Below are 21,524 nucleotides of genomic sequence, written 5' to 3'. Positions count from 1 at the left end.
TGTTGATGCAAGCATCTCATTCTTTAATTACCCGTGAAATCCTCTTGGCAAAGAGTGTAATGACCTGCAAAAATTAACAGAAAAAACTGTTTGGTACGGGGGCCCCTTGGAATTCAAAAGATGGTATATACTAACAGCAAGCTCTACAAGAAATGTGCTTCTATCCCACATTCTTGGGCTGTAATGAAAGGAAGGCTGAGACGGTTAGGACAACTTTTACGGCTGAGGGATGACAGATTGTCAAAGATTGTTCTTTTGCTCATCCAAACAAAAAGTAGACCGTCCCCAAATAGGATAGAAAGTTTTCATAAGGAAGGATTTAAAGGAAATTAGAACTTCATGGGAAAGAGGAAAGAGCGAAACTTTGAACTGATTGGGGTAGAGGAAGAGCGTGTGCAGCTTTGTTGGACTCAAGCGGCTTAGTGCTGCAGTAAGTTATTAGTAGTAGTAGAGGTGGCTGTTGTTCTTATCTAAACTTCACGACTCAAAAACTGAAGAACTTGGTACATTCAGATGTCATTTAGGATAAGGGGTTGTCCACTTTCAAAAATCATGTAGGCTACTTGTCCCACGAGTAGTGGAAGTATTCCATGGCGCTATTATCCCAAGGGGCTGTCCCCTCCTCAACGCCCCACTCTGTACGCTAAAGTTTTTTTTTATTGTTTTATAAAGTAGAGTTGTGAGAAAGAGTCAAACTATAGCATAAAGAGCGGGATGTTGGGGAGGGTACAGCCCCTTTCATGTACGAAATATTTTCTGCTAGTTTTAAGTTTTAATATCGCTCCTTACTTTCAGTTAAAAAAAACTTTTTTTTATTATTTAATTTCTGAACGTTTTTGAATTAATGCAGGTTTAGAATTTGGCTCACCGTGCATGAATAATTAAAACGAAATTTGCGTATTAGGTTTACATTTTTGGGCTAAATGGCTTTCTCAAAATTATTCCGTATACGAAACGGGCTGTCCCCTCCTCAGCGCCTCACTCTTTACGCCAAAGTTTTTATTGCTTTAAAAAGCAGAGTTATGAGAAAGAGTCAAACCTTAGCATAAAGAGTGAGGCGTTGAGGAGGGGGCAGCTTCTTTCATATACGGCATAATTTCTGTTTGTTTTAAGTTTTAGTGTCGCCTTACTTTCAGTTGAAAAAAACTTTTTTTTAATTTAATTTCAGAAGGTTTTTGAATTAATGCAGATTTTGAATTTGGCTCACCGTACATGAATAATTACAATGAAATTTGAACATTAATTTTACTCTTTTGTTTTGGCTAAATGGCTATCTCAAAATTTTGATTCCTCTGGATTTTTTTTTCATTGAGCCGGGTCGCTCGAACTGTCTGAAAAGCTCTGCACAGTTTGGTGAATACTTTTCTATGTTGGCTAGCAATTGATCTCTTCATAGTTTAACTGACTGGAATACATATGAGTTAATTGTCTCACTGACACCATAAAATTTCACAATTTTGTTCAAATAAAAATACAAAATCCCCCCTTCCTTCCCCTGACACTACCTCAGAACTTCAAATCCGTCTCCCAAAGCTGTTCCCAAAGAACAGTCCTTAATAGGTTCAATTCGATCACCTAAGGCATTCTCGATATAGTATATGTAACATATTTTGAAAACTCGTTTACACTTAACGTCTTTTGATTTATCGACCATCACGCGTGTCGTCTCAAGACTATACCCTTGAGAAGTTCTGGGAAATCTTGGCCTAGCGAATAATCCCAAAAAGTTTCAAGCTGGTCGGACAACCAAGACCAAACATGCCCTCATTTTTTTTTCTAAAAACTGTATTAAACAATAGGTAGGCCTACTTTACATAATTCAGGGCCATTACCCCCGAGTCTCTGGGGATTATGTCGATCCTGGGGGCATAGTAATTATACTTTTTGGCCATGGACCTTTCATACGAAGTGCTCAAGAGAAAAAAAAATAGATAGGGAGACACGTGGTTCTTTACTATGAAACGCTGTTGCGTCTCATGTGATTTTATGCACGCGAAAAAAAAAAAAAATAAAAAAATTAAAGGTTGGAAAAAATTCAAAAATTAAAGGGTGTAATAAAATTTAAGCGATAAAAAAGTTTTGCAATAAAAAAAAGTATAGAGGTATTTTCTTCGATTTCAGATTTTGTACATATTGGTTGTTCAGAAGTTAAACTATGTTCAATTCAAAAAAGCCTATAGAGCCATGATCCCCTTCCCACTGTATTCTAAATTTTCTGCAATTCCAGTCAATTTCTATATTTTCTATAATATTCGTCCATTTTTTTGCTTTTCCAAATTTGCCCTCTTCCAGAGGGTAGCTGGCGTTTACCCCCGGAAAATACCCCCCCCCCCGTGGAAAATACCCTTCACAGAAAATACCCCCCGAAAAATACCCCCCCCCCTTCAAAAAACTACCCCCGTGGAAAATAAGGCTTTCAAAATTTGGGGATTTTATTTGAGTTTGATTTTTTTAATTTCCGTAGGGGGATGGAATTTTGGTACTTGTATATTATGCGCCACTCACTCAAGTTTACGCCGTGTAAAATTCGAGAACACACCGTTTTTTTTTTTTAGTTTATTCGTTACTTTATAAATAAATTTGCGCTATAGGTTGGCACATTAGGGGGGAGGGGAGTAAGCATAGCGGGTATTCATGCAAAATGTACTTGGTATAATTATTCTGCATATTAGATACATAGAAAAATAAGTGTATTTTAAAGCCAAATATAGGGCCATGAACACAGTAAAATAGCATAAATGAATATAGTAAATGGAGGGGGAGTGTTTAACCCCCCAAAAAATGCCCTCTCCCACGAAAAATAACCCCCCTCCTTCGGAAAGTAACCCCCGCGGAAAATACCTCCTCCTTGGAAAATACCCTCGTGGAAAATACCCCCCCCCCCCTGTGGAAAATAAGGTTTCTAAATTTGAAACTTTCGTTTGAGTTTTTTTTTATAGGTTTGTTGAAAAGTGCTAAGGAACGAGAAAAAGAGGAATTTACACACCAGAAGTGTCTTAAAAACTTAGAAAAATACAAAAATCCATTTGTGTTGAAAAGACTTCCTTTTGAACTTTTATAACTTTTGGCAGTAGCTTATACCAAACCAAATATAAAAATGAAGAAGAAAAAAATTTAGGCAAACAATCCTCCAAATTATGCTGAAACATATGGCACCAAAAAGTTTAAGGAGGTTTAACTATCCTTTGAAAGAATAGTTGGCTTTGTGAACCAACACATTTTAAATTGCTTAAGTTTTCACGGACAAAAGCGTTGTCAAATTCTACGAGTTTGTTTTTCTTATCTTCCAAGCGTAAAGCTACCACAAATCACCATTAAAAAAATAAATGAAAACCAAAGTTAACAGAAATTGTAATAGATATCCTAGTCAAGGTCGAAGCAAGCAAAAGTTAGATGGAGTGTGGCTGACAATGCCTCGCTATTTTTAAGACCAGAAAATAACATGCACTTTACTTAAAAAAAATAAAAAACCGTGTATTGTCAGTTTGATATACATATTCTGATAGTGATATCTATTCCTTATAATCTTAATACTTCTTTATTTGTTGAAACCAAAAAGGTGAAAACATTTAAAATGTATTTTGTTTTCAGTAAAGTGTAAATTACTTTCTGGTCTTGAAGAGGTGCCGCGGTTGTCAGCCCTACTTATGCTAATTGTTGCTATTTTGAGTTTTAATAGGTTATTTATTGTTATTTCTGTTCCTTTTGGGTTCAATTCATTTGTTTATGGGGATTTATGGTAGTTTTACGCTTAGAAAAATATTTGAATTTATTTCTACTCATTTTTGGCTTTACGAGGCCATGGGCTCCGGCAGGGGGGGGGGGGCAGGGGGCATGGCCCTCTCCTGGAAATTTGGGACTATATAGTAATTATAAGGAAACCAAAGGAAAAAAAGCAGAATAGGGAAAAACCATGGAAAAAACCTTTGTTAGATTTTGACCCATAATAAGGAGAAATATAAGTTCTAATTTGTGACTGAATGACAAGTTTTCCACAATTTTTTTTTCTATATGATTTGGTTGGAGCAAAAAAAATAACAAAAAAAATAAATTCTTCATAGTAATGAATAGTAATTAAATAATGATACTTGTCAATAACATAGACATAATAACAGTATTTAATACTTGGAAAAACGGTCATTGGAAAAAAAATACTTGGAAAAAAACATTAAAATAAAACATTGCATTTACTTTATACTGAGATTTTTTTTGTGTATTATTATTATTATTATTTAACAAAATATCCAGATACCTCGCTATTCTTCTGTAATTTTTTAGTGGCTATATACCTAGAAAGAAGTTTTGACTTCAAACTATCCAAATAGTGTACCCCCCGGAAAATGCCCCACCCCCCCGTGGAAAAGAAAGCTTTCCAATTTTGAGAATTTTATTTGATTTATATTCTTTTTTTCTGAAGGCGAAGGTGTTTTGTTGCTTGTGTGTTATGGGTTCAAATATTGCGCTTAAGTTCAAATTTTCTTCGAATCACATATCCCTCAATCAAAACGCCTATTTAATTAGAAGAGATAGCTCTTTTGAAATTACTAAAAAAATTAGCGTAAATAGTAAGGTATTAAATAGGGGACTAACTCTCTCATACATGTAATAATTTCTGTTCGTTTTAAGTTTTAATGTTACGCCTTACTTCCTGGCCTTTGTCCTGGTCTTGGGAAGGCATAGGGGTTTTGCGCACAACTTATGTTAATTTCTGCTCGTTTTGAGTTTGACTCGGTTAGTTATTGTAATTTCTGTTCGTTCTGGGTTTCCTTTATTTATCGATGCTGATTTGTGGCAGTTTCACGCTTGGTCTCATTTTTTGTTTAATTGAGTTATTTCTTTTCTTTAAAAAACTTATTTTGTGGAAAAAGTTTTTAAAATAAATTTCTGTTCGTTTTATATTGACATAGTCTTTTCAGGGAAAAAGTTTAAATTTAAATCGAAAAAGTTTAACAGTTTAAATCTTTTCGTTTTTTAAGACTTTCTAGTTTTGCCTGCTATTTGTGTGCTGGAGAAAACTTTCGGCCATTTTTTTAACAGCATACACCCTTTTAAAAATCTGGACACAAATAGTACTGTTTAATTTAGTTTCATACCTCCTCTAGCTGACCTGAAATGGAAAACTTGATACCATTCGCAAAAAATCTGCTTAATTTCTTTGATAGCTTGGATACACTTACGCTATTTTGATTTGGTTAAACTTTAAGAGCAGAAATGGGAGGGTTGGCGTGGGAGGGTTGGTGTGGATGGGTGGGAGTGGAAGGGGGATTAGTTGCCCTCAAATCACTTTCGACTATTAAAAAGGCCATCAGCCCTTTCTATTTTCAATCGAACGAGCCCTTTTCGAAATTCCCACGACAACTCCTTCGATACGAAGTGCCCTGGTCTAAACAACAATAACAAAAACAAATAATACATTATACCCACTTCGATCTTTACTATAAAAACGTCAATCCTTCCAATCACTTTCGACTATTAAATAGGGCACTAAGCTTTTTGATATGCAATCGAATGATCCCTTTTGGAAACGACAACGGTTTCTATAAACACCTTATATGCCTCCAGCACATGCATCACATGCCCTACTCTAAGGGATGTTAGGGTGGTTGCCATTCTCTAAGACTGAATTTCTAGAACTTTCAACTACCTTAAACAAAATGGCTATCTCAAAATTCTGATTGTATGTGTTTTGGGAAATGGTTGGCATGAGAGGGGTGTTAGTCGCCTTCCAATCACTTTCAACTATTAAAAAGGGCACAAGCCACTCTAATTTCCAATTGAATGAGCGCTTTTCGAAGTTTCTATAACAACTTCTTCAATACGAAGTGCCCTGCTCTAAAGGAAATAATTAATAAGTTATGCCCCCAGGGCTTAACTTAAAACCCTTGCCCTGAGGGTTGTGGAGGAGTGTCCTCTTCTTCACTTAGTCCCCGTTTCTTGTATCGTTCTCGAGTGTCCCCGTTCTTTGCTTAGGCAACGCGATCGTGCAGCCTATGATTTATACAACAACTTTCTATATAAACCTTATATTCCCCCAGGACATAACTTACAACCCTTGCACTGAGGGCTCTGAGGGGTTATCATCCTAAAAGACCAAATTTCCAGAACGATCAACTACGTTGAACAAAATCTCAAAATTTTGATTGGATGTGTAGTGGAAAATGGTGGGCGTGAGAGGGGCATTTGTCGCTATCCAATCACTTTCAACTATTAAAAAAAGCACTAGCCCTTTCAATTTTCAATTGAATAAGCCCTTTTGAAGTTTCTATGAAAAAGCTTTCCATAAAAAAACTTTATATGCCTAAGGGCATAACTTACGACCCTTGCCATGAGGGTTTTGGGTGGGGGGAGGGGTTGTCATCCTTAAGGACCTAATTTCCAAAACTTTCAACTACGTTGAATAAAATGGCTATCTAAAAATTTTTATTGGATGTATTTGGGGAAAAGGTGGGCGTGAGAGTGGGGTTAGTTGCCCTCAAATCACTTTGTAGTATTAAAAAGGGCACTATCCATCCCTTTGAATTTAAAATCGAATGAGCCCTTTTTCAAGTTTCTACGATAAAGATTTTAATAAAAACCTTATATGCCCCCAGGCCATAACTTTAAATCCTTGCCCTGAGGGTTGTGGGGGATTGTCCTCCTCAACAATATATTTTCTATCTGGAAGTCAACTACGCTGAACAAAATGGCTATCTCAAAATTTTTATTGGATGTTTTGCGGGAATGATCGGCGTGGGAGGGGCTAGTTGCCCTCCAATCGCTTTCAACTATTAAAAAGGACACTAGCCCTTTGAATTTCCAATCGAATGAGCTTTTTTTGAAGTTTCTATGACAACGACTTCTTTAAAAACCATATATGCCCCCAGGGTATAACTTAAAACCCTTGCCCTGAGGATTGTGGGGGAGTGTCCTCCTCAAAAACATGTTTTCTATCTGGAAATCAACTACGCTGAAAAAAATGGTTATCTCAAAATTTGATTGGATTTGTTTGGGGAAATTATCGGCGTGGGCGGGGGGGGGGGGGCTAGTTGCCCTCCAATCACTTTTGACTATTGAAAATGGCACTAGCCCTTTGAATTTCCAATCGAATGAGCCTTTTTTGAAGTTTCTACGACACCAACTTCAATAAAAACCGTATATGCCCCCAGGGAAAAGCTTAAAGCAATTTCCTTGGGGGTGGTTGAAGATTTACGATCTCAAAAGACTGCTTTTTATCTGAGAAACAACTACGCAGAATAAAATCGATATATAAAGGATGAGAGCGCAGATGGGCTGGGGACGCATGGGCGTGGGGGGGGGGGGCTAGGTGCCCTCCAATCACTTTCGACTAATGAAAAAGGGTACTCGCCCTTCGAATTTCCAATCGCATTAGCCTGTTTTGAAGTTGTTACGAGAACACCTTCTATAAAAATCTTATATGCCCCCAGGGCAAAACTGAAAACTCTCGCCATGAGGGTTGTGGGGATTGTCCTTGTCAAAAACATATTTTCTATCTGAAAATCAACTACGCTGAACAAAATGGCTATCTCAAAATTTTGATTGGACGTGTTTGGGGGAATGATGGTCGTGTGGGGGGGGGGGCGTAGTTGCCCTCCAATCACTTTTGACTAATAAAAAGGGCACTAGAAATCTCAATTTCCTATCGAATGAGCCCCTTTTGAAGTTTCTACGACGACCCCTTCCATATGAAGTGCCCAGCTCTAAAGTGCGCGCATTTTTTTTATGGGAAAAATCGTTCATTTGACCAATTTTCACTAGAGAAATGGAGAGAGAGAGAGAGAGAGAGAGAGAGAGAGAGAGAGAGAGAGAGAGAGAGAGAGAGAGAGAGAGAGAGAGAGAGAGAGAGAGAGAGAGAGAGAGAGAGAGAGAGAGAGAGAGAGAGAGAGAGAGAGAGAGAGAGAGAGAGAGAGAGAGAGAGAGAGAGAGAGAGAGAGAGAGAGAGAGAGAGAGAGAGAGAGAGAGAGAGAGAGAGAGAGAGAGAGAGAGAGAGAGAGAGAGAGAGAGAGAGAGAGAGAGAGAGAGAGAGAGAGAGAGAGAGAGAGAGAGAGAGAGAGAGAGAGAGAGAGAGAGAGAGAGAGAGAGAGAGAGAGAGAGAGAGAGAGAGAGAGAGAGAGAGAGAGAGAGAGAGAGAGAGAGAGAGAGAGAGAGAGAGAGAGAGAGAGAGAGAGAGAGAGAGAGAGAGAGAGAGAGAGAGAGAGAGAGAGAGAGAGAGAGAGAGAGAGAGAGAGAGAGAGAGAGAGAGAGAGAGAGAGAGAGAGAGAGAGAGAGAGAGAGAGAGAGAGAGAGAGAGAGAGAGAGAGAGAGAGAGAGAGAGAGAGAGAGAGAGAGAGAGAGAGAGAGAGAGAGAGAGAGAGAGAGAGAGAGAGAGAGAGAGAGAGAGAGAGAGAGAGAGAGAGAGAGAGAGAGAGAGAGAGAGAGAGAGAGAGAGAGAGAGAGAGAGAGAGAGAGAGAGAGAGAGAGAGAGAGAGAGAGAGAGAGAGAGAGAGAGAGAGAGAGAGAGAGAGAGAGAGAGAGAGAGAGAGAGAGAGAGAGAGAGAGAGAGAGAGAGAGAGAGAGAGAGAGAGAGAGAGAGAGAGAGAGAGAGAGAGAGAGAGAGAGAGAGAGAGAGAGAGAGAGAGAGAGAGAGAGAGAGAGAGAGAGAGAGAGAGAGAGAGAGAGAGAGAGAGAGAGAGAGAGAGAGAGAGAGAGAGAGAGAGAGAGAGAGAGAGAGAGAGAGAGAGAGAGAGAGAGAGAGAGAGAGAGAGAGAGAGAGAGAGAGAGAGAGAGAGAGAGAGAGAGAGAGAGAGAGAGAGAGAGAGAGAGAGAGAGAGAGAGAGAGAGAGAGAGAGAGAGAGAGAGAGAGAGAGAGAGAGAGAGAGAGAGAGAGAGAGAGAGAGAGAGAGAGAGAGAGAGAGAGAGAGAGAGAGAGAGAGAGAGAGAGAGAGAGAGAGAGAGAGAGAGAGAGAGAGAGAGAGAGAGAGAGAGAGAGAGAGAGAGAGAGAGAGAGAGAGAGAGAGAGAGAGAGAGAGAGAGAGAGAGAGAGAGAGAGAGAGAGAGAGAGAGAGAGAGAGAGAGAGAGAGAGAGAGAGAGAGAGAGAGAGAGAGAGAGAGAGAGAGAGAGAGAGAGAGAGAGAGAGAGAGAGAGAGAGAGAGAGAGAGAGAGAGAGAGAGAGAGAGAGAGAGAGAGAGAGAGAGAGAGAGAGAGAGAGAGAGAGAGAGAGAGAGAGAGAGAGAGAGAGAGAGAGAGAGAGAGAGAGAGAGAGAGAGAGAGAGAGAGAGAGAGAGAGAGAGAGAGAGAGAGAGAGAGAGAGAGAGAGAGAGAGAGAGAGAGAGAGAGAGAGAGAGAGAGAGAGAGAGAGAGAGAGAGAGAGAGAGAGAGAGAGAGAGAGAGAGAGAGAGAGAGAGAGAGAGAGAGAGAGAGAGAGAGAGAGAGAGAGAGAGAGAGAGAGAGAGAGAGAGAGAGAGAGAGAGAGAGAGAGAGAGAGAGAGAGAGAGAGAGAGAGAGAGAGAGAGAGAGAGAGAGAGAGAGAGAGAGAGAGAGAGAGAGAGAGAGAGAGAGAGAGAGAGAGAGAGAGAGAGAGAGAGAGAGAGAGAGAGAGAGAGAGAGAGAGAGAGAGAGAGAGAGAGAGAGAGAGAGAGAGAGAGAGAGAGAGAGAGAGAGAGAGAGAGAGAGAGAGCAGAGAGAGAGAGAGAGAGAGAGAGAGAGAGAGAGAGAGAGAGAGAGAGAGAGAGAGAGAGAGAGAGAGAGAGAGAGAGAGAGAGAGAGAGAGAGAGAGAGAGAGAGAGAGAGAGAGAGAGAGAGAGAGAGAGAGAGAGAGAGAGAGAGAGAGAGAGAGAGAGAGAGAGAGAGAGAGAGAGAGAGAGAGAGAGAGAGAGAGAGAGAGAGAGAGAGAGAGAGAGAGAGAGAGAGAGAGAGAGAGAGAGAGAGAGAGAGAGAGAGAGAGAGAGAGAGAGAGAGAGAGAGAGAGAGAGAGAGAGAGAGAGAGAGAGAGAGAGAGAGAGAGAGAGAGAGAGAGAGAGAGAGAGAGAGAGAGAGAGAGAGAGAGAGAGAGAGAGAGAGAGAGAGAGAGAGAGAGAGAGAGAGAGAGAGAGAGAGAGAGAGAGAGAGAGAGAGAGAGAGAGAGAGAGAGAGAGAGAGAGAGAGAGAGAGAGAGAGAGAGAGAGAGAGAGAGAGAGAGAGAGAGAGAGAGAGAGAGAGAGAGAGAGAGAGAGAGAGAGAGAGAGAGAGAGAGAGAGAGAGAGAGAGAGAGAGAGAGAGAGAGAGAGAGCAGAGAGAGAGAGAGAGAGAGAGAGAGAGAGAGAGAGAGAGAGAGAGAGAGAGAGAGAGAGAGAGAGAGAGAGAGAGAGAGAGAGAGAGAGAGAGAGAGAGAGAGAGAGAGAGAGAGAGAGAGAGAGAGAGAGAGAGAGAGAGAGAGAGAGAGAGAGAGAGAGAGAGAGAGAGAGAGAGAGAGAGAGAGAGAGAGAGAGAGAGAGAGAGAGAGAGAGAGAGAGAGAGAGAGAGAGAGAGAGAGAGAGAGAGAGAGAGAGAGAGAGAGAGAGAGAGAGAGAGAGAGAGAGAGAGAGAGAGAGAGAGAGAGAGAGAGAGAGAGAGAGAGAGAGAGAGAGAGAGAGAGAGAGAGAGAGAGAGAGAGAGAGAGAGAGAGAGAGAGAGAGAGAGAGAGAGAGAGAGAGAGAGAGAGAGAGAGAGAGAGAGAGAGAGAGAGAGAGAGAGAGAGAGAGAGAGACCAACTTTAGACCAAGCAACTGGCAACAGTGTCTTGGAAGGTCGTAGCGACTGCATTCTTGGATGTTGATGATTATTCTCCGTATCTTCCACGCTTTCACTGTTTAAAAATTAGAAAAAAAGTTCCCAGTGAAATAAAAAAAAAGAAGACGCAAAATATACTTACAGTAGACATTAAAGATTACGGAATTATAGTCATCAATGCCTCTTGTATTTCAAGTATTCAGAGGCCATGACCTTAGAAGCTTATTACTATTTCGGAGAAAATTGGAATTAAAAGCATACTGGAAGAGATCTATCAATTTATTTTCTCAACAGAAAACTGCACAAGACAAGGTCTGACCCTATGATCTAATATTTTGCCTCATTAAGTCAATCATTCAGTGCGTTAAAATATAGTCAAAAATTGTATAAACTGTTTCACGTTTGTAAATTATCTTATCATCCTAAACAATAAATAAGAATATATGAACACATTCTTGTATAAGGTCAGAGTGAGTAATTGTCGAAACGCAATTAAATTACCTTACGCACCGGATCGCAGGTAACTTCTACTTTCATGTCATTTGGAGAGACAACCAAAACTTAATTTTAGCTTGAGAATAGAGGGCACATACCACAACGAACTGCCATGAAAACGGAAATTTCTGTGCTTAAAATTTTTCAATTTCTTGTGTTGGCACCTACGGGGGGGGGGGGGAGGAGAAAGCATTTCTGAATATGAAAAAAATATGAATTGTCAAAAAAACATGAAATTTATAAAAATAACAAAATAATTTTAAAAATAAAATTGTAAAAAAGTGAATGTGAATTTATGTTCAGAATGACTTCTGGTAAAATAACCGTCGTTGAAACTACTGTCTTGAATTTCAGGAACATTTTTCAATCCTCCTCTAGAAAATCAGCGGGTACCCATGCCTAAATATGAATGTGTTTAATCTCTCAAAAGATTATTTCCGTAGTAAAGGAATATGACCTGAAGCGACATTACGATACTGAGCACAAAACTAAATTTGATGGTAATGGTGTGAATCTCGAAAAAACAAAATCATCGACTTGAAATCGTCACTCAAAAATCAGCAGACAATTTTTAATGACAGACAAAAGAGCATCAATTGTACGTGCTACAAAAGAGCAGAAATAATAGCAAAGCACGGTCGCCCATTTACCGACAGTGAACTTGTCAAAGAGTATATTGACTTGTCTTAGCTTATTGCGGAGGAAGTATGCCCGGAACAGAAAAATATTTGAAAACATTAATCTCTCTGCTAGAACTTCCACCCACTGCACCGAAGACTTGGGCGCTAACTTGTGTGAACAACTTAAGAATAAAGCGAGTTTTTTAAACACTTCTCTCTTGTGATGGACGAGAGTACGGATGTGTGGGATACGGCACTATTCTTATTATTTGTAAGAGGGATTGATGAAAACTTTCATGTAAATGAGGAGTTATTTAAAATGCGCGTTCTTAATGGAACTAAAAAGGGGGAGGATTTATTTCACAACTTGGAACAAGCTCTAGTTTCATGCGGCTTGAGCTGCGATAAATTAATCAGTATCACGACGGACGGCGGAAAAATAAATTAATTTGAATGTGAAAAATAAAGGTGTCGTTAAAAGAGTCACCAACAAACTTCTAGAGTCTGGATCTGAAGTTCCATATACGTTTCACTGTAATGTCTATCAAGAAGCATTGTGTTTCAATGTTTTATAATAGAGGGAAATAACGGATACCGTTATATCTGTTATTAATTTTATGTGGAAAAATGGACTTAGTCACCGCCAGTCTAAAAAGTTTTCTGAAGATGTGGAAGCTGAATATGATGACGTGATGTATTACTGTGAAGTAAGCTGGCTAAGCCGATGGTCAGTACTTTAATGATTTTTATATTTAAAGAAAGAAATTTTGTAACTTCATGGAGATGAAAGGGAAGGTAATACCCGAACTTTACAACAACAAGTGGGTTGTAGATCTTGGGTTTTTAACTGATTTGATTACAGAACTGATTCTACTCGATACACGCTTACAAGCAAATATTTAATTTAAACGCTGGATGTATTCAGATGTTACATTATTTATCAAGCATATGAATGAAAAAAAGCTCGATCATTTTCCAAATTTCAAGAAAGCAGTAGTAGAAGCTGATATAAATTTTGTTTGGCCAAATACTAAAATAAAAAGTGCATAAATACAACTTAAATACCAGTTTAAAAAGCGGTTTGCTGATTTCAAAAAGATCTCACGTAAGATAAATATTTTTGAAAACCCCTTCGTAGTGGACGTTAATAAAGTAACAAGTGAATCGCAAATCAACGCGATAGATTTGCAAAGTGACACCACACTTAAAATAGCTTTTAAGGAGAAAAAAATTTGGTGGATTTCTATGGAAGTTTGCCTTCTGAAAACTACAAGGATTTAAAAAGGTTTGATCGGCAAGTAATTACAATGTTTGATAGTAATTATGTTTGTGAGCAAACTTTTTCAATTCTGAATTATCGAAAAAACAAACCCTGTTCTCGGTAATCGGATGTACATTTAGACGCAATATTGCGCGTCTCTACTACAAAAATGCAAGCTAATATAAAAAGAAATAGTAAGTCAAATGCAACAACAAAAAATCTAATTGAATGTATTAACTACAATAAATGTTGTAAAAATATACATTAAGGGTTTTATTTTAAACCTAAAATATTAGTATATAAATATTGTTGATATAATCTAAACATTATGATGTACCTACATTGCTTCATTACAGCATTGTAGACCTAATGTACATGTGACCTAAGTACGGCCCGCGTAATAACCCCAAATAAAATTTTTGCCCTTTTACAACTAAATGTTGGTGACCCATGCTCTACAGCTTCATTAGCAATGACCAGACTCATAGGTAAAGAGCTAGATTAAGAACCGGGTTTAAGTACAGAATTTATCACCTTCCAAGTTTTACGAATATCATTGCCACACACAGCAAAATTATTTAGATATTAGACATTTTGGCTTCCCTACACAAGACATTATATATATATTCCGGTAGATCTTGAATTGACAAAGACGAATAGCACTCGCTGAAAGTGTAGTGCATTTATAAGCTCTCCAGAGATTATTTTTCCTTCTCCAGCTTTTGAGAAGTCTGTATGTCATCCATGGGTTTAGAGGAACAATCCTTTTAGATTAGGTGGTACTTTACAAATGCTAGCCTCTTTTATGGTTCTATGTTTATGGTTTATGGTTTTATGGTTTTATGGTTCTCTTTTACAAAAAATAGCCTCTTTTATGGTTCCATAAAAGGCCTCAAATAAACAAGAAAAATCCTTATCGTTATCAAACAAGCTGCAAGAATTTTCCGCCAATTTAGACCCAAGAAGAGATAACTCTTTCTCACCAAACCTAAAAGAATAGGAATCAAACACATGAGCCGGTTTACTCCTCCCCTGTTTAAAGCTGAACCGAGAATATATTGGAAAATGACCCGATATATCACTAACCAAAATTGAGTTTTCCCTCACGCTAATCAAAGAAGCTGTAACATTGGTTACTCGTGTGAGGATGGATGTAGTTGGTAGAGTTCCTGCGGCAAGCATGGTTGAAAGAAAATCAACTGAAGCTGAAGACTTTTAATCCATCAAATTTATATTAAAGTTACCCATTATGATTAACTAACACGGACGTTTCAGTATTATATCAAGTATTTCCTCAAGATTCCGAAGAAACAACGGAACCGCATCACTAGGAGAACGATAAATATTGCCTAGGATTAGATCAATACCATCAGATCTAATTTCTATAAATTGTGTTCAAAAATAACTTCAAAATTCCTTGATAAGTCATCCGCAAGCAATGGTGCAAATTACAAGATATAAGGAGGAGGTATTAGATGTATTAGGAGGTATTACAAGATATTAGGACAAATGGCTAATGGAGGCAAGACCTTCTTTAGCCATCTTGCAACGGTTTATATGTTCCATTTTGCAACCATGGATATCCAATAGCATTTCATTGCCAGAATCCAAAAACGTCTCACAAACCAACAACATCAGGCTGTCCATCCCAAACAATTTGTCCTAAATTATCTATTGACGAGGAGAAACCCTGGATGTTAATCTGAAGTATAGTCAGAGAAAAATTTCCTTTGGTAACCTCCTCATCCCCCAAATCCGAAACATATTTTCTATTACAAATGGGGTTTATATTAATCAGATTTGGATTAGCCTGACCCACAGAATTATTTACGATACTAATTACATCGAAAGGATTATTTTCGAGCTCGCAAAGGGGACTCTTACTGCTTAAAATATTGAAAAAAACAATAAAAGAAAGTAAATAAATAAAGCAAAAAATGAAACGAAATGAAAAAAAAATTGTAAAAAAAAATCGAAAAATAATGACTTCAGGAAGGCATTTCCAAATCAAGAAAAATATTAGCAAGTCACATACTAATACATTCATGCAAATAATTTATTTTACGTATACGAGTTTCACCCGGAACTTTGGATAGAACTTGTCCATGATCAGACCAAACACTTCTTGGGTCAAAGGTGCTGCGAGCCGCGTTCAATAGATCGCGACGCTTTTTAGTTAGGTTTTAAGACACAGATAGGCCTACACCTGACTTAGCCAACTTACTTTTCGCTGCAAACACTTTTCGAGCAGTATCCACGTTTGAAGATTTTACCAGGGCAATTTTTACATTCTCAGTTTGAGTAGCAGGCATACGGAATCGATTAACCTTTAAGAGGTCGATTTTTTTTAATCGTGCAAGCCCATTATTTGTGTTATCACTTCATTAAGATTATCCATCAATTCCACATTGGGGTTTGGTTTCACACCGTAGAAAATTAGAGTATCAAGTAAGGTATTCTGCTCAAGTTGTCAACCCTGTCTTCTATTTTAGAAATGTTATTTTCAAGCATGTTCACTGCATTATAAAGTCTTTGAAGGGCTGTTTCATTTATTTTTCAAATCTAGCATTATATTCAAGGGAAATAGAGTTATAAACTTCGTTCACAATATCTTTGCTGATAATTTCCGAAACTCGGCGATCTTTCATTGTGTCTGATACGACACGAGAAATATCATTCATTAGGTTAGACTTAGTGTTCATTAGTTCCTCTTGAGTTTCATTATTATTTCCTTTAAAGTTGATGCTGAGTGAGAAGTCGGAGTTGAGGGCACTGACTGGATTTTGCTTTAGTTTTAGTTGGCAGTGATAAGCAGGTTTTACTCAGAGTCTTGAAAATATCAGGGAATAAGCGCTGCTCTTCAAAAGCCTTATTTACACCTTTATCTGTCCTTGTACAAGCTTCTTTAAAGTTGTCATTCTAATTGCGGAAATGTGCTTCAGCTATGTTATGCTCAGAGTACTCAAAGATTTTTTTTTCGGGGTGGGGGTTGACACAACAAAAAACTAAAAAACGCATACAAAATTTGTTTATATCCATTTTTTTTACGTTTTTACGAGTAAAAAAATTTCGGGAGGGGTTCAAACCCCCCCCCCCCCCTCTGGGTACGGCCTTGGCAAGGACTATATCCAATTCAATTGAAAACTTGTTTAGCTCTTTACCACAGTAGAGAGAATATACAGTGCTCTTCACTCTTTGAACTCTGACAATGAACTATTGAGCCGCATCGCTCCTTACTTGCAGTTTGTTACCACGAACTGTTTGATATCAACAGACTTGTACAATTCGATTTCTCGTTCAACATTATTTCCAAAAATAGTGGTCGCTGCTGTGACAATGGTGTACTAGCCCCCCTCCCTGTACTTACGTACTATCCTGATCCCACTCAAGAATTTTCATCTGAATGATCTGAGAAAAACCGGTTTGTCTGTCTGCATTAGGTCGTAATAGCTTAGTCTCATTGAGAAAAACTTTGATGTACGTATGTTTTCATTAATATTTAATATATATAGAGGTAATTAGGTTAGATATTTAATATAATGCTTTCTGCAAGGCCTGCTTTCCATAATTCTCTGTTGTAGTTTCCATAATTTTGTTTCTAAACTATTATATTTTCATCAGATTTTTTTATATTTCATTAAGATTAACCTAACTTCACTTCTTGGGTGGGGTCGGAATGATACGTGAGTGCCCCCCTCCCTAATGGGTGAGGTAGGCCACAGCCCTAGGTTATAGATGAAACTTTTTGATTCTGTTGGTAAGCATTACATTTTGTCCTTATTTATAAAAGTAGGTTCATAATCCGAATTAAATCAATTCGAGAAAAATTATGTATAATTCTGTATAATAAAATATATAATATGTATATAATATATAATATAAAATATATAATATAATAATTATATCATATATAAAATATATAATATAATATATATAATATTGCTCATTTTATGACTAGAAAGTTCAGGGTATCAGTTATAGTAGTATACGCCCCTGCAGAACCGACTGGCGGAGATACTAGGGACTCAGATGAATTTTACTTACAGTTACAGGAGCAAATAGACAGGGTCCCAGGTAGAAATATGATGCTATTAATGGTATATTTTAACGCCCAGGTTGGTAAAAATTGGGATAGATTGTATCCCAGCCTAGGTAAATTTGGTGTAGGAAACGAAAACAGTAATGGATACAGACTTTTGCAATTTTGTAGGTGTAACAATCTAGTTATAACCAATATGTTGTTTGGTCATAAAATGGCTCATCAGTTAATATGGTATTCACGTGACGTTAAGACAGCAAACCTTAATGATTATGTTATAGTAAACTGAAGACTGGCATGATCAATACAAGATACTAGTGTATAAAGCACTGCTCTTATTCATGTTAAAAGTAAAGATCACCATCTAGTAGTGTCAAGGGTTAATTTAAAACTGAAATATCGGAAGGGTAACTACCTCCCGGGAAGTTATGATGTTGGTAGACTCCAGGATCAGAATTTGAGAGAAAATTCCCAGGGACAGTTGAATACTAAACTTGAGAGTTTAAAATTTGATAATGTGGAAGATGGTTGGAGTAATTTTGGAAAAATAATTTGTGAAGTTGCTGAAGCTGTATTAGGGAAGAAAGCTGCAGCTAAGAGAACTGCAGCTAAGAATATTAGTGGAAAATCTTTATGTTTAATAGAAAGGAGAAAGAACTCGTACAAGAATTATCAGAGCGATAGATCATACAACAACGAAAGGAATGTGAAGAAAGCGGAGAAGACATTAAAATATGCTGTGAGGTATAGTGAACTTGAGGCTAGGGATAAAAGTGCTAATGAACTGGTAGATGCTTCCTGACGGCATAAGAGTAAAATATTGTTCTGGTGTGCTAACAAATTAAGAGGGTGTAGTCAATCGGGAATTGTTCCATTTAAAGATAGGAGTAGGGTCGCAATTAGCGATAAGGAAAAAACTAAAGAGAGATGGGCCGAACATTTTGAGAACTTGCTTAACCGAGATAGAGTTGCAGGAAAATTAATAGAGGGAAATGAAAAAGTTTGTGATACTTTGGATGTGAAGGAAGATTTGTTTTGTGAGGAGGAATTAGCAACAGTACTAAAAGGATTAAAGAATAACAAGGCTCCAGGTTCTCATAGGGTGATAAATGAGTTTCTTAAATATGGTAGCTCTGAGGTTAGAAATAATTTCTTTAAGATTATGAATATGATTTTTGAAAAAGGGTAAGTACCGAGCGATTTTAGGAAAACCTCAATTAAGCCAATTTATTAGAAAGGTGATAAAAGCGAGTGTGGTAATTATCGAGGGATTAGTCTGGTCTCTGTAGGTAGTAAATTACTTAGTAATATGATACTTTTTAGACTGAGAGATGCCGTAGACGAAGTTTTAAGAGAAGAGCAGTGCGGTTTTAGAAAAGGTAGAGGATGTGTCGACCAAATTTTCACTCTTAGGTTAATAATTGAGAAGTACATGAGTTTTCGAACATCTTTGGTCCTTAGTTTTATAGATGATGACCAAGCGTTCGATTTTGTTGATAGAAGAGCTTTAGCAAAGGTTTTATCCTTGTATGGTATACCAAACAAATACATTAAAGTGATTAGTGCTATGTACGAGAAAAACACTGCTGCGGTTAAGGTAGGAAATGAGGTTAGCAGCTGGTTTGTGCATTAAATCAGGAGTTAAGCAGGGCTGTGTTCTATCCCCCTTTATATGGATTATTTTGATGGATTTTGTCTTAAGGAGCACAGGAAAGGCAATGTGAGACCACAGAATCAAATGGGGAGGAAAAAGTCTCCTGGCCTTAGATTATGCTGATGATTTAAGCATTCTAGATGAAAGCGTGAAAAAAACGAATGAAGTTTTAGAGGTTTTGTGCGTTGAGAGTGTTAGAATTGGTTTGAAAATTGATGTTAGGAAGACTAGATCACTAATGCTAGGAATAAGTGCAGATGGAAAGGCGACGTTTGGTCATGAAAATATTGATCTGGTGGGCAGCTTCACCTACCTTGGTAGTATTATTAGTAAAGATGGTGGGAGCAGTGAAGATGTTAAAAATAGAATAGCCAAGGCTCAGGGTGTTTTTTCACAGATAAAAAAAGTCTGGAAGAATAGGAAGATAAGTCTACAAACCAAGATTAGAATATTAGAAGCTACAGTGATGACAGTGGTCAAAGTGGACAGGCTCTGAAGCATGGACGCTCCGGAAAGCAGATGAAGATTTTCTAGATGTTTTCCAGAGAAATTGCTTTAGGATTGTTCTGGGTACCCGGCTGACTGAGCGTATTTCAAACAATAGGCTGTACGAAAAATGTGTTTGAATACCGCTCTCTAGGGCTATAATGAAAGAAAGGTTGAGGTGGCTAGGGCACGTTGTGCGGATGAAGGATGACAGATTGCCGAAGATTGTTCTTTTCGGCCAACCATCTAGGGCTAAACGGAAAGCAGGTCGTCCCCTTCTGGGGTGGGAGGAAGTCATAACGTAAGATTTAAAGGAAATGGAATCTTCGTGGGCAGGGGTAAAAAGGGAGGCTTTGAATAGATTGGGATGGAAGAGGAGCGTGCGTAGTTGTGTTAGCCTCAGGCGGCTTGGTGATACGGTGAGTTATTAGTAGTAGTAGTATATAATATATAAAATATATTATATACATATATATATATATATATATATATATATATATATATATATATATATATATATATATATAATATATATATATATAATATATAATATATATAATATATATATATATATATATATATATATATATATATATATATATATATATATATATATAATATATATAATATATATAATAAATATAAAATATATAATATTTCATATATAATATAAAATATATATTATGTATAATAAAAATTATGTATAAAATTATGTACAATTATCTGCCTTCATAAAGAGGGGACTGTGACGCAATTGTCACAGTACCAATCGTAATATTAGGAAAGTGTTGAACGGGGAATCGAATGTTACTATCCTTTTGTTATTGAAGTGTTAATTTAGAAGATGCCATGTACAAGACTGTTAGTCGTGTGTTGAGTATTTAGCCACCCCCCTCTCTAAGGGACTCTACACGTTATAACTGTAACATTACCTTTATCGTTCAATGACTGCTGGTAAAAGAAAAATCCCATATCCTTCTTTCGACACTTGTTTTCCAAAAGAGTTTCATTCAGAATACAAACAGTTTTGATCCCTCGCGCAGCTGCGACATAAACGCTATGAAAAATCAGTGAGGAAAAACAGGGGGCGTTATCCTTTATCTCTTCCAAAATGCTTTTATTCTTTGTAGGAAAGATTTGTTCAATCACATACGGCTTGCGAAATAGAAAAAACAAAAAAAACAATTCGAGATAAGAAAGAATTCACTATAAAACAGAACAGCTGCGGTGCAATTCCTAGACTGTTCAAAATCAAAACAGATTATTTATGTTTTTCACGGTATCGAAATAAATTTACCAAACAAGGTTAACAATAGATTATCTGTCACCTTAAGCATACGGACATAGAAATATTGCGCTTTTCTATTTGGGTAAAAATTATTAAAAAGGTGCAAATCTCATCTTTGGCGGCGTAGAATTCAAAATTTTCAGGTTTTATACTGAATTTTCCGTGATGCCCTTAAGTCCTAACTTTAAAGCCAATGGGGATATAAAGGAACAAATAGTTCTAGCCCAGTCATATTTCAGTTTTGCTGGGATCCAAAATACCATATTCAAAATTCATATACCTGAATTAATATTATGGGTTGACTCCTAACTCATTTTCCACCCAAACAAGCTATGTACAGTTTTTTTTTTTTTTTTTTTTTTTTTTTTTTTTACTTGACTGACTCAATGTGCCTATGCAGAGTTGACTGAATTGAGCTCCAGCAAGTTGAGTTTTCCTGGGTCGAGTCACTAATTTAAGATGTGGGAGTGTTGCATTGACTTGGCTGAGTGTTTTATATTTAGATGCCATCTTTGTCTCAGTTGATCTTCCTGTGTTCAGCTGAATCGACCGACTTTTTGGCAATTTCGGTTGCTTGTGTTGAGTCAGCTTGATTTACTTTACGGCTTGTTGAGTTTCGCTTTACATTGAGTTGTCCTCATTGAGCTAATTTTTGTGTTTGAAAGCTGTAAGAGGTATGTATGAACATGAATGAGGAGAAGGGGTCTGGCCCTGGTGCTCTAAAACTACACAGATCATCAGTCCTATCATGATTATGATTTCACAATAGGTACCAGGACACTCAGTCTTCTAACTGTATCTACAAAACTCTAATTTACAAACGCGGTATTCGGGATATACTTTACAGAGGTAAAGCTTGGACTATTGCTTTAAGTAATTTTTTTTAAGAAAGTAAAAGACCAATGTTAAAAAACGAAAGGAACAGAAATTACCCCAATATGGAAGGTAGAAGATGTTC

At 37.6% G+C, this 21,524-nt stretch overlaps 1 protein-coding gene across 1 annotated transcript in view; it reads right to left on the bottom strand.

Annotated features, from left to right (window-relative positions):
* Window positions 1–20,329, bottom strand: part of hwt (SH2 domain-containing adapter heavyweight) — a 251,695-nt gene extending 231,366 nt beyond the window's left edge. Inside the window, exon 1 of the mRNA XM_089094872.1 lies at window positions 20,211–20,329. The gene's annotated coding sequence lies outside the window, so the exon portion shown is untranslated. The remainder of the gene's footprint in view (window positions 1–20,210) is intronic.
* Window positions 20,330–21,524: the final 1,195 nt, after the last annotated feature.

The sequence above is a fragment of the Artemia sp. Qi Xiang Cuo genome, chromosome 9 (genome assembly GCF_049724085.1).
Source record: "Artemia sp. Qi Xiang Cuo chromosome 9, ASM4972408v1, whole genome shotgun sequence".
In the NCBI taxonomy this organism is placed as follows: domain Eukaryota; kingdom Metazoa; phylum Arthropoda; class Branchiopoda; order Anostraca; family Artemiidae; genus Artemia; species Artemia sp. Qi Xiang Cuo.
This window is presented reverse-complemented; position numbering and strand designations above follow the sequence as displayed.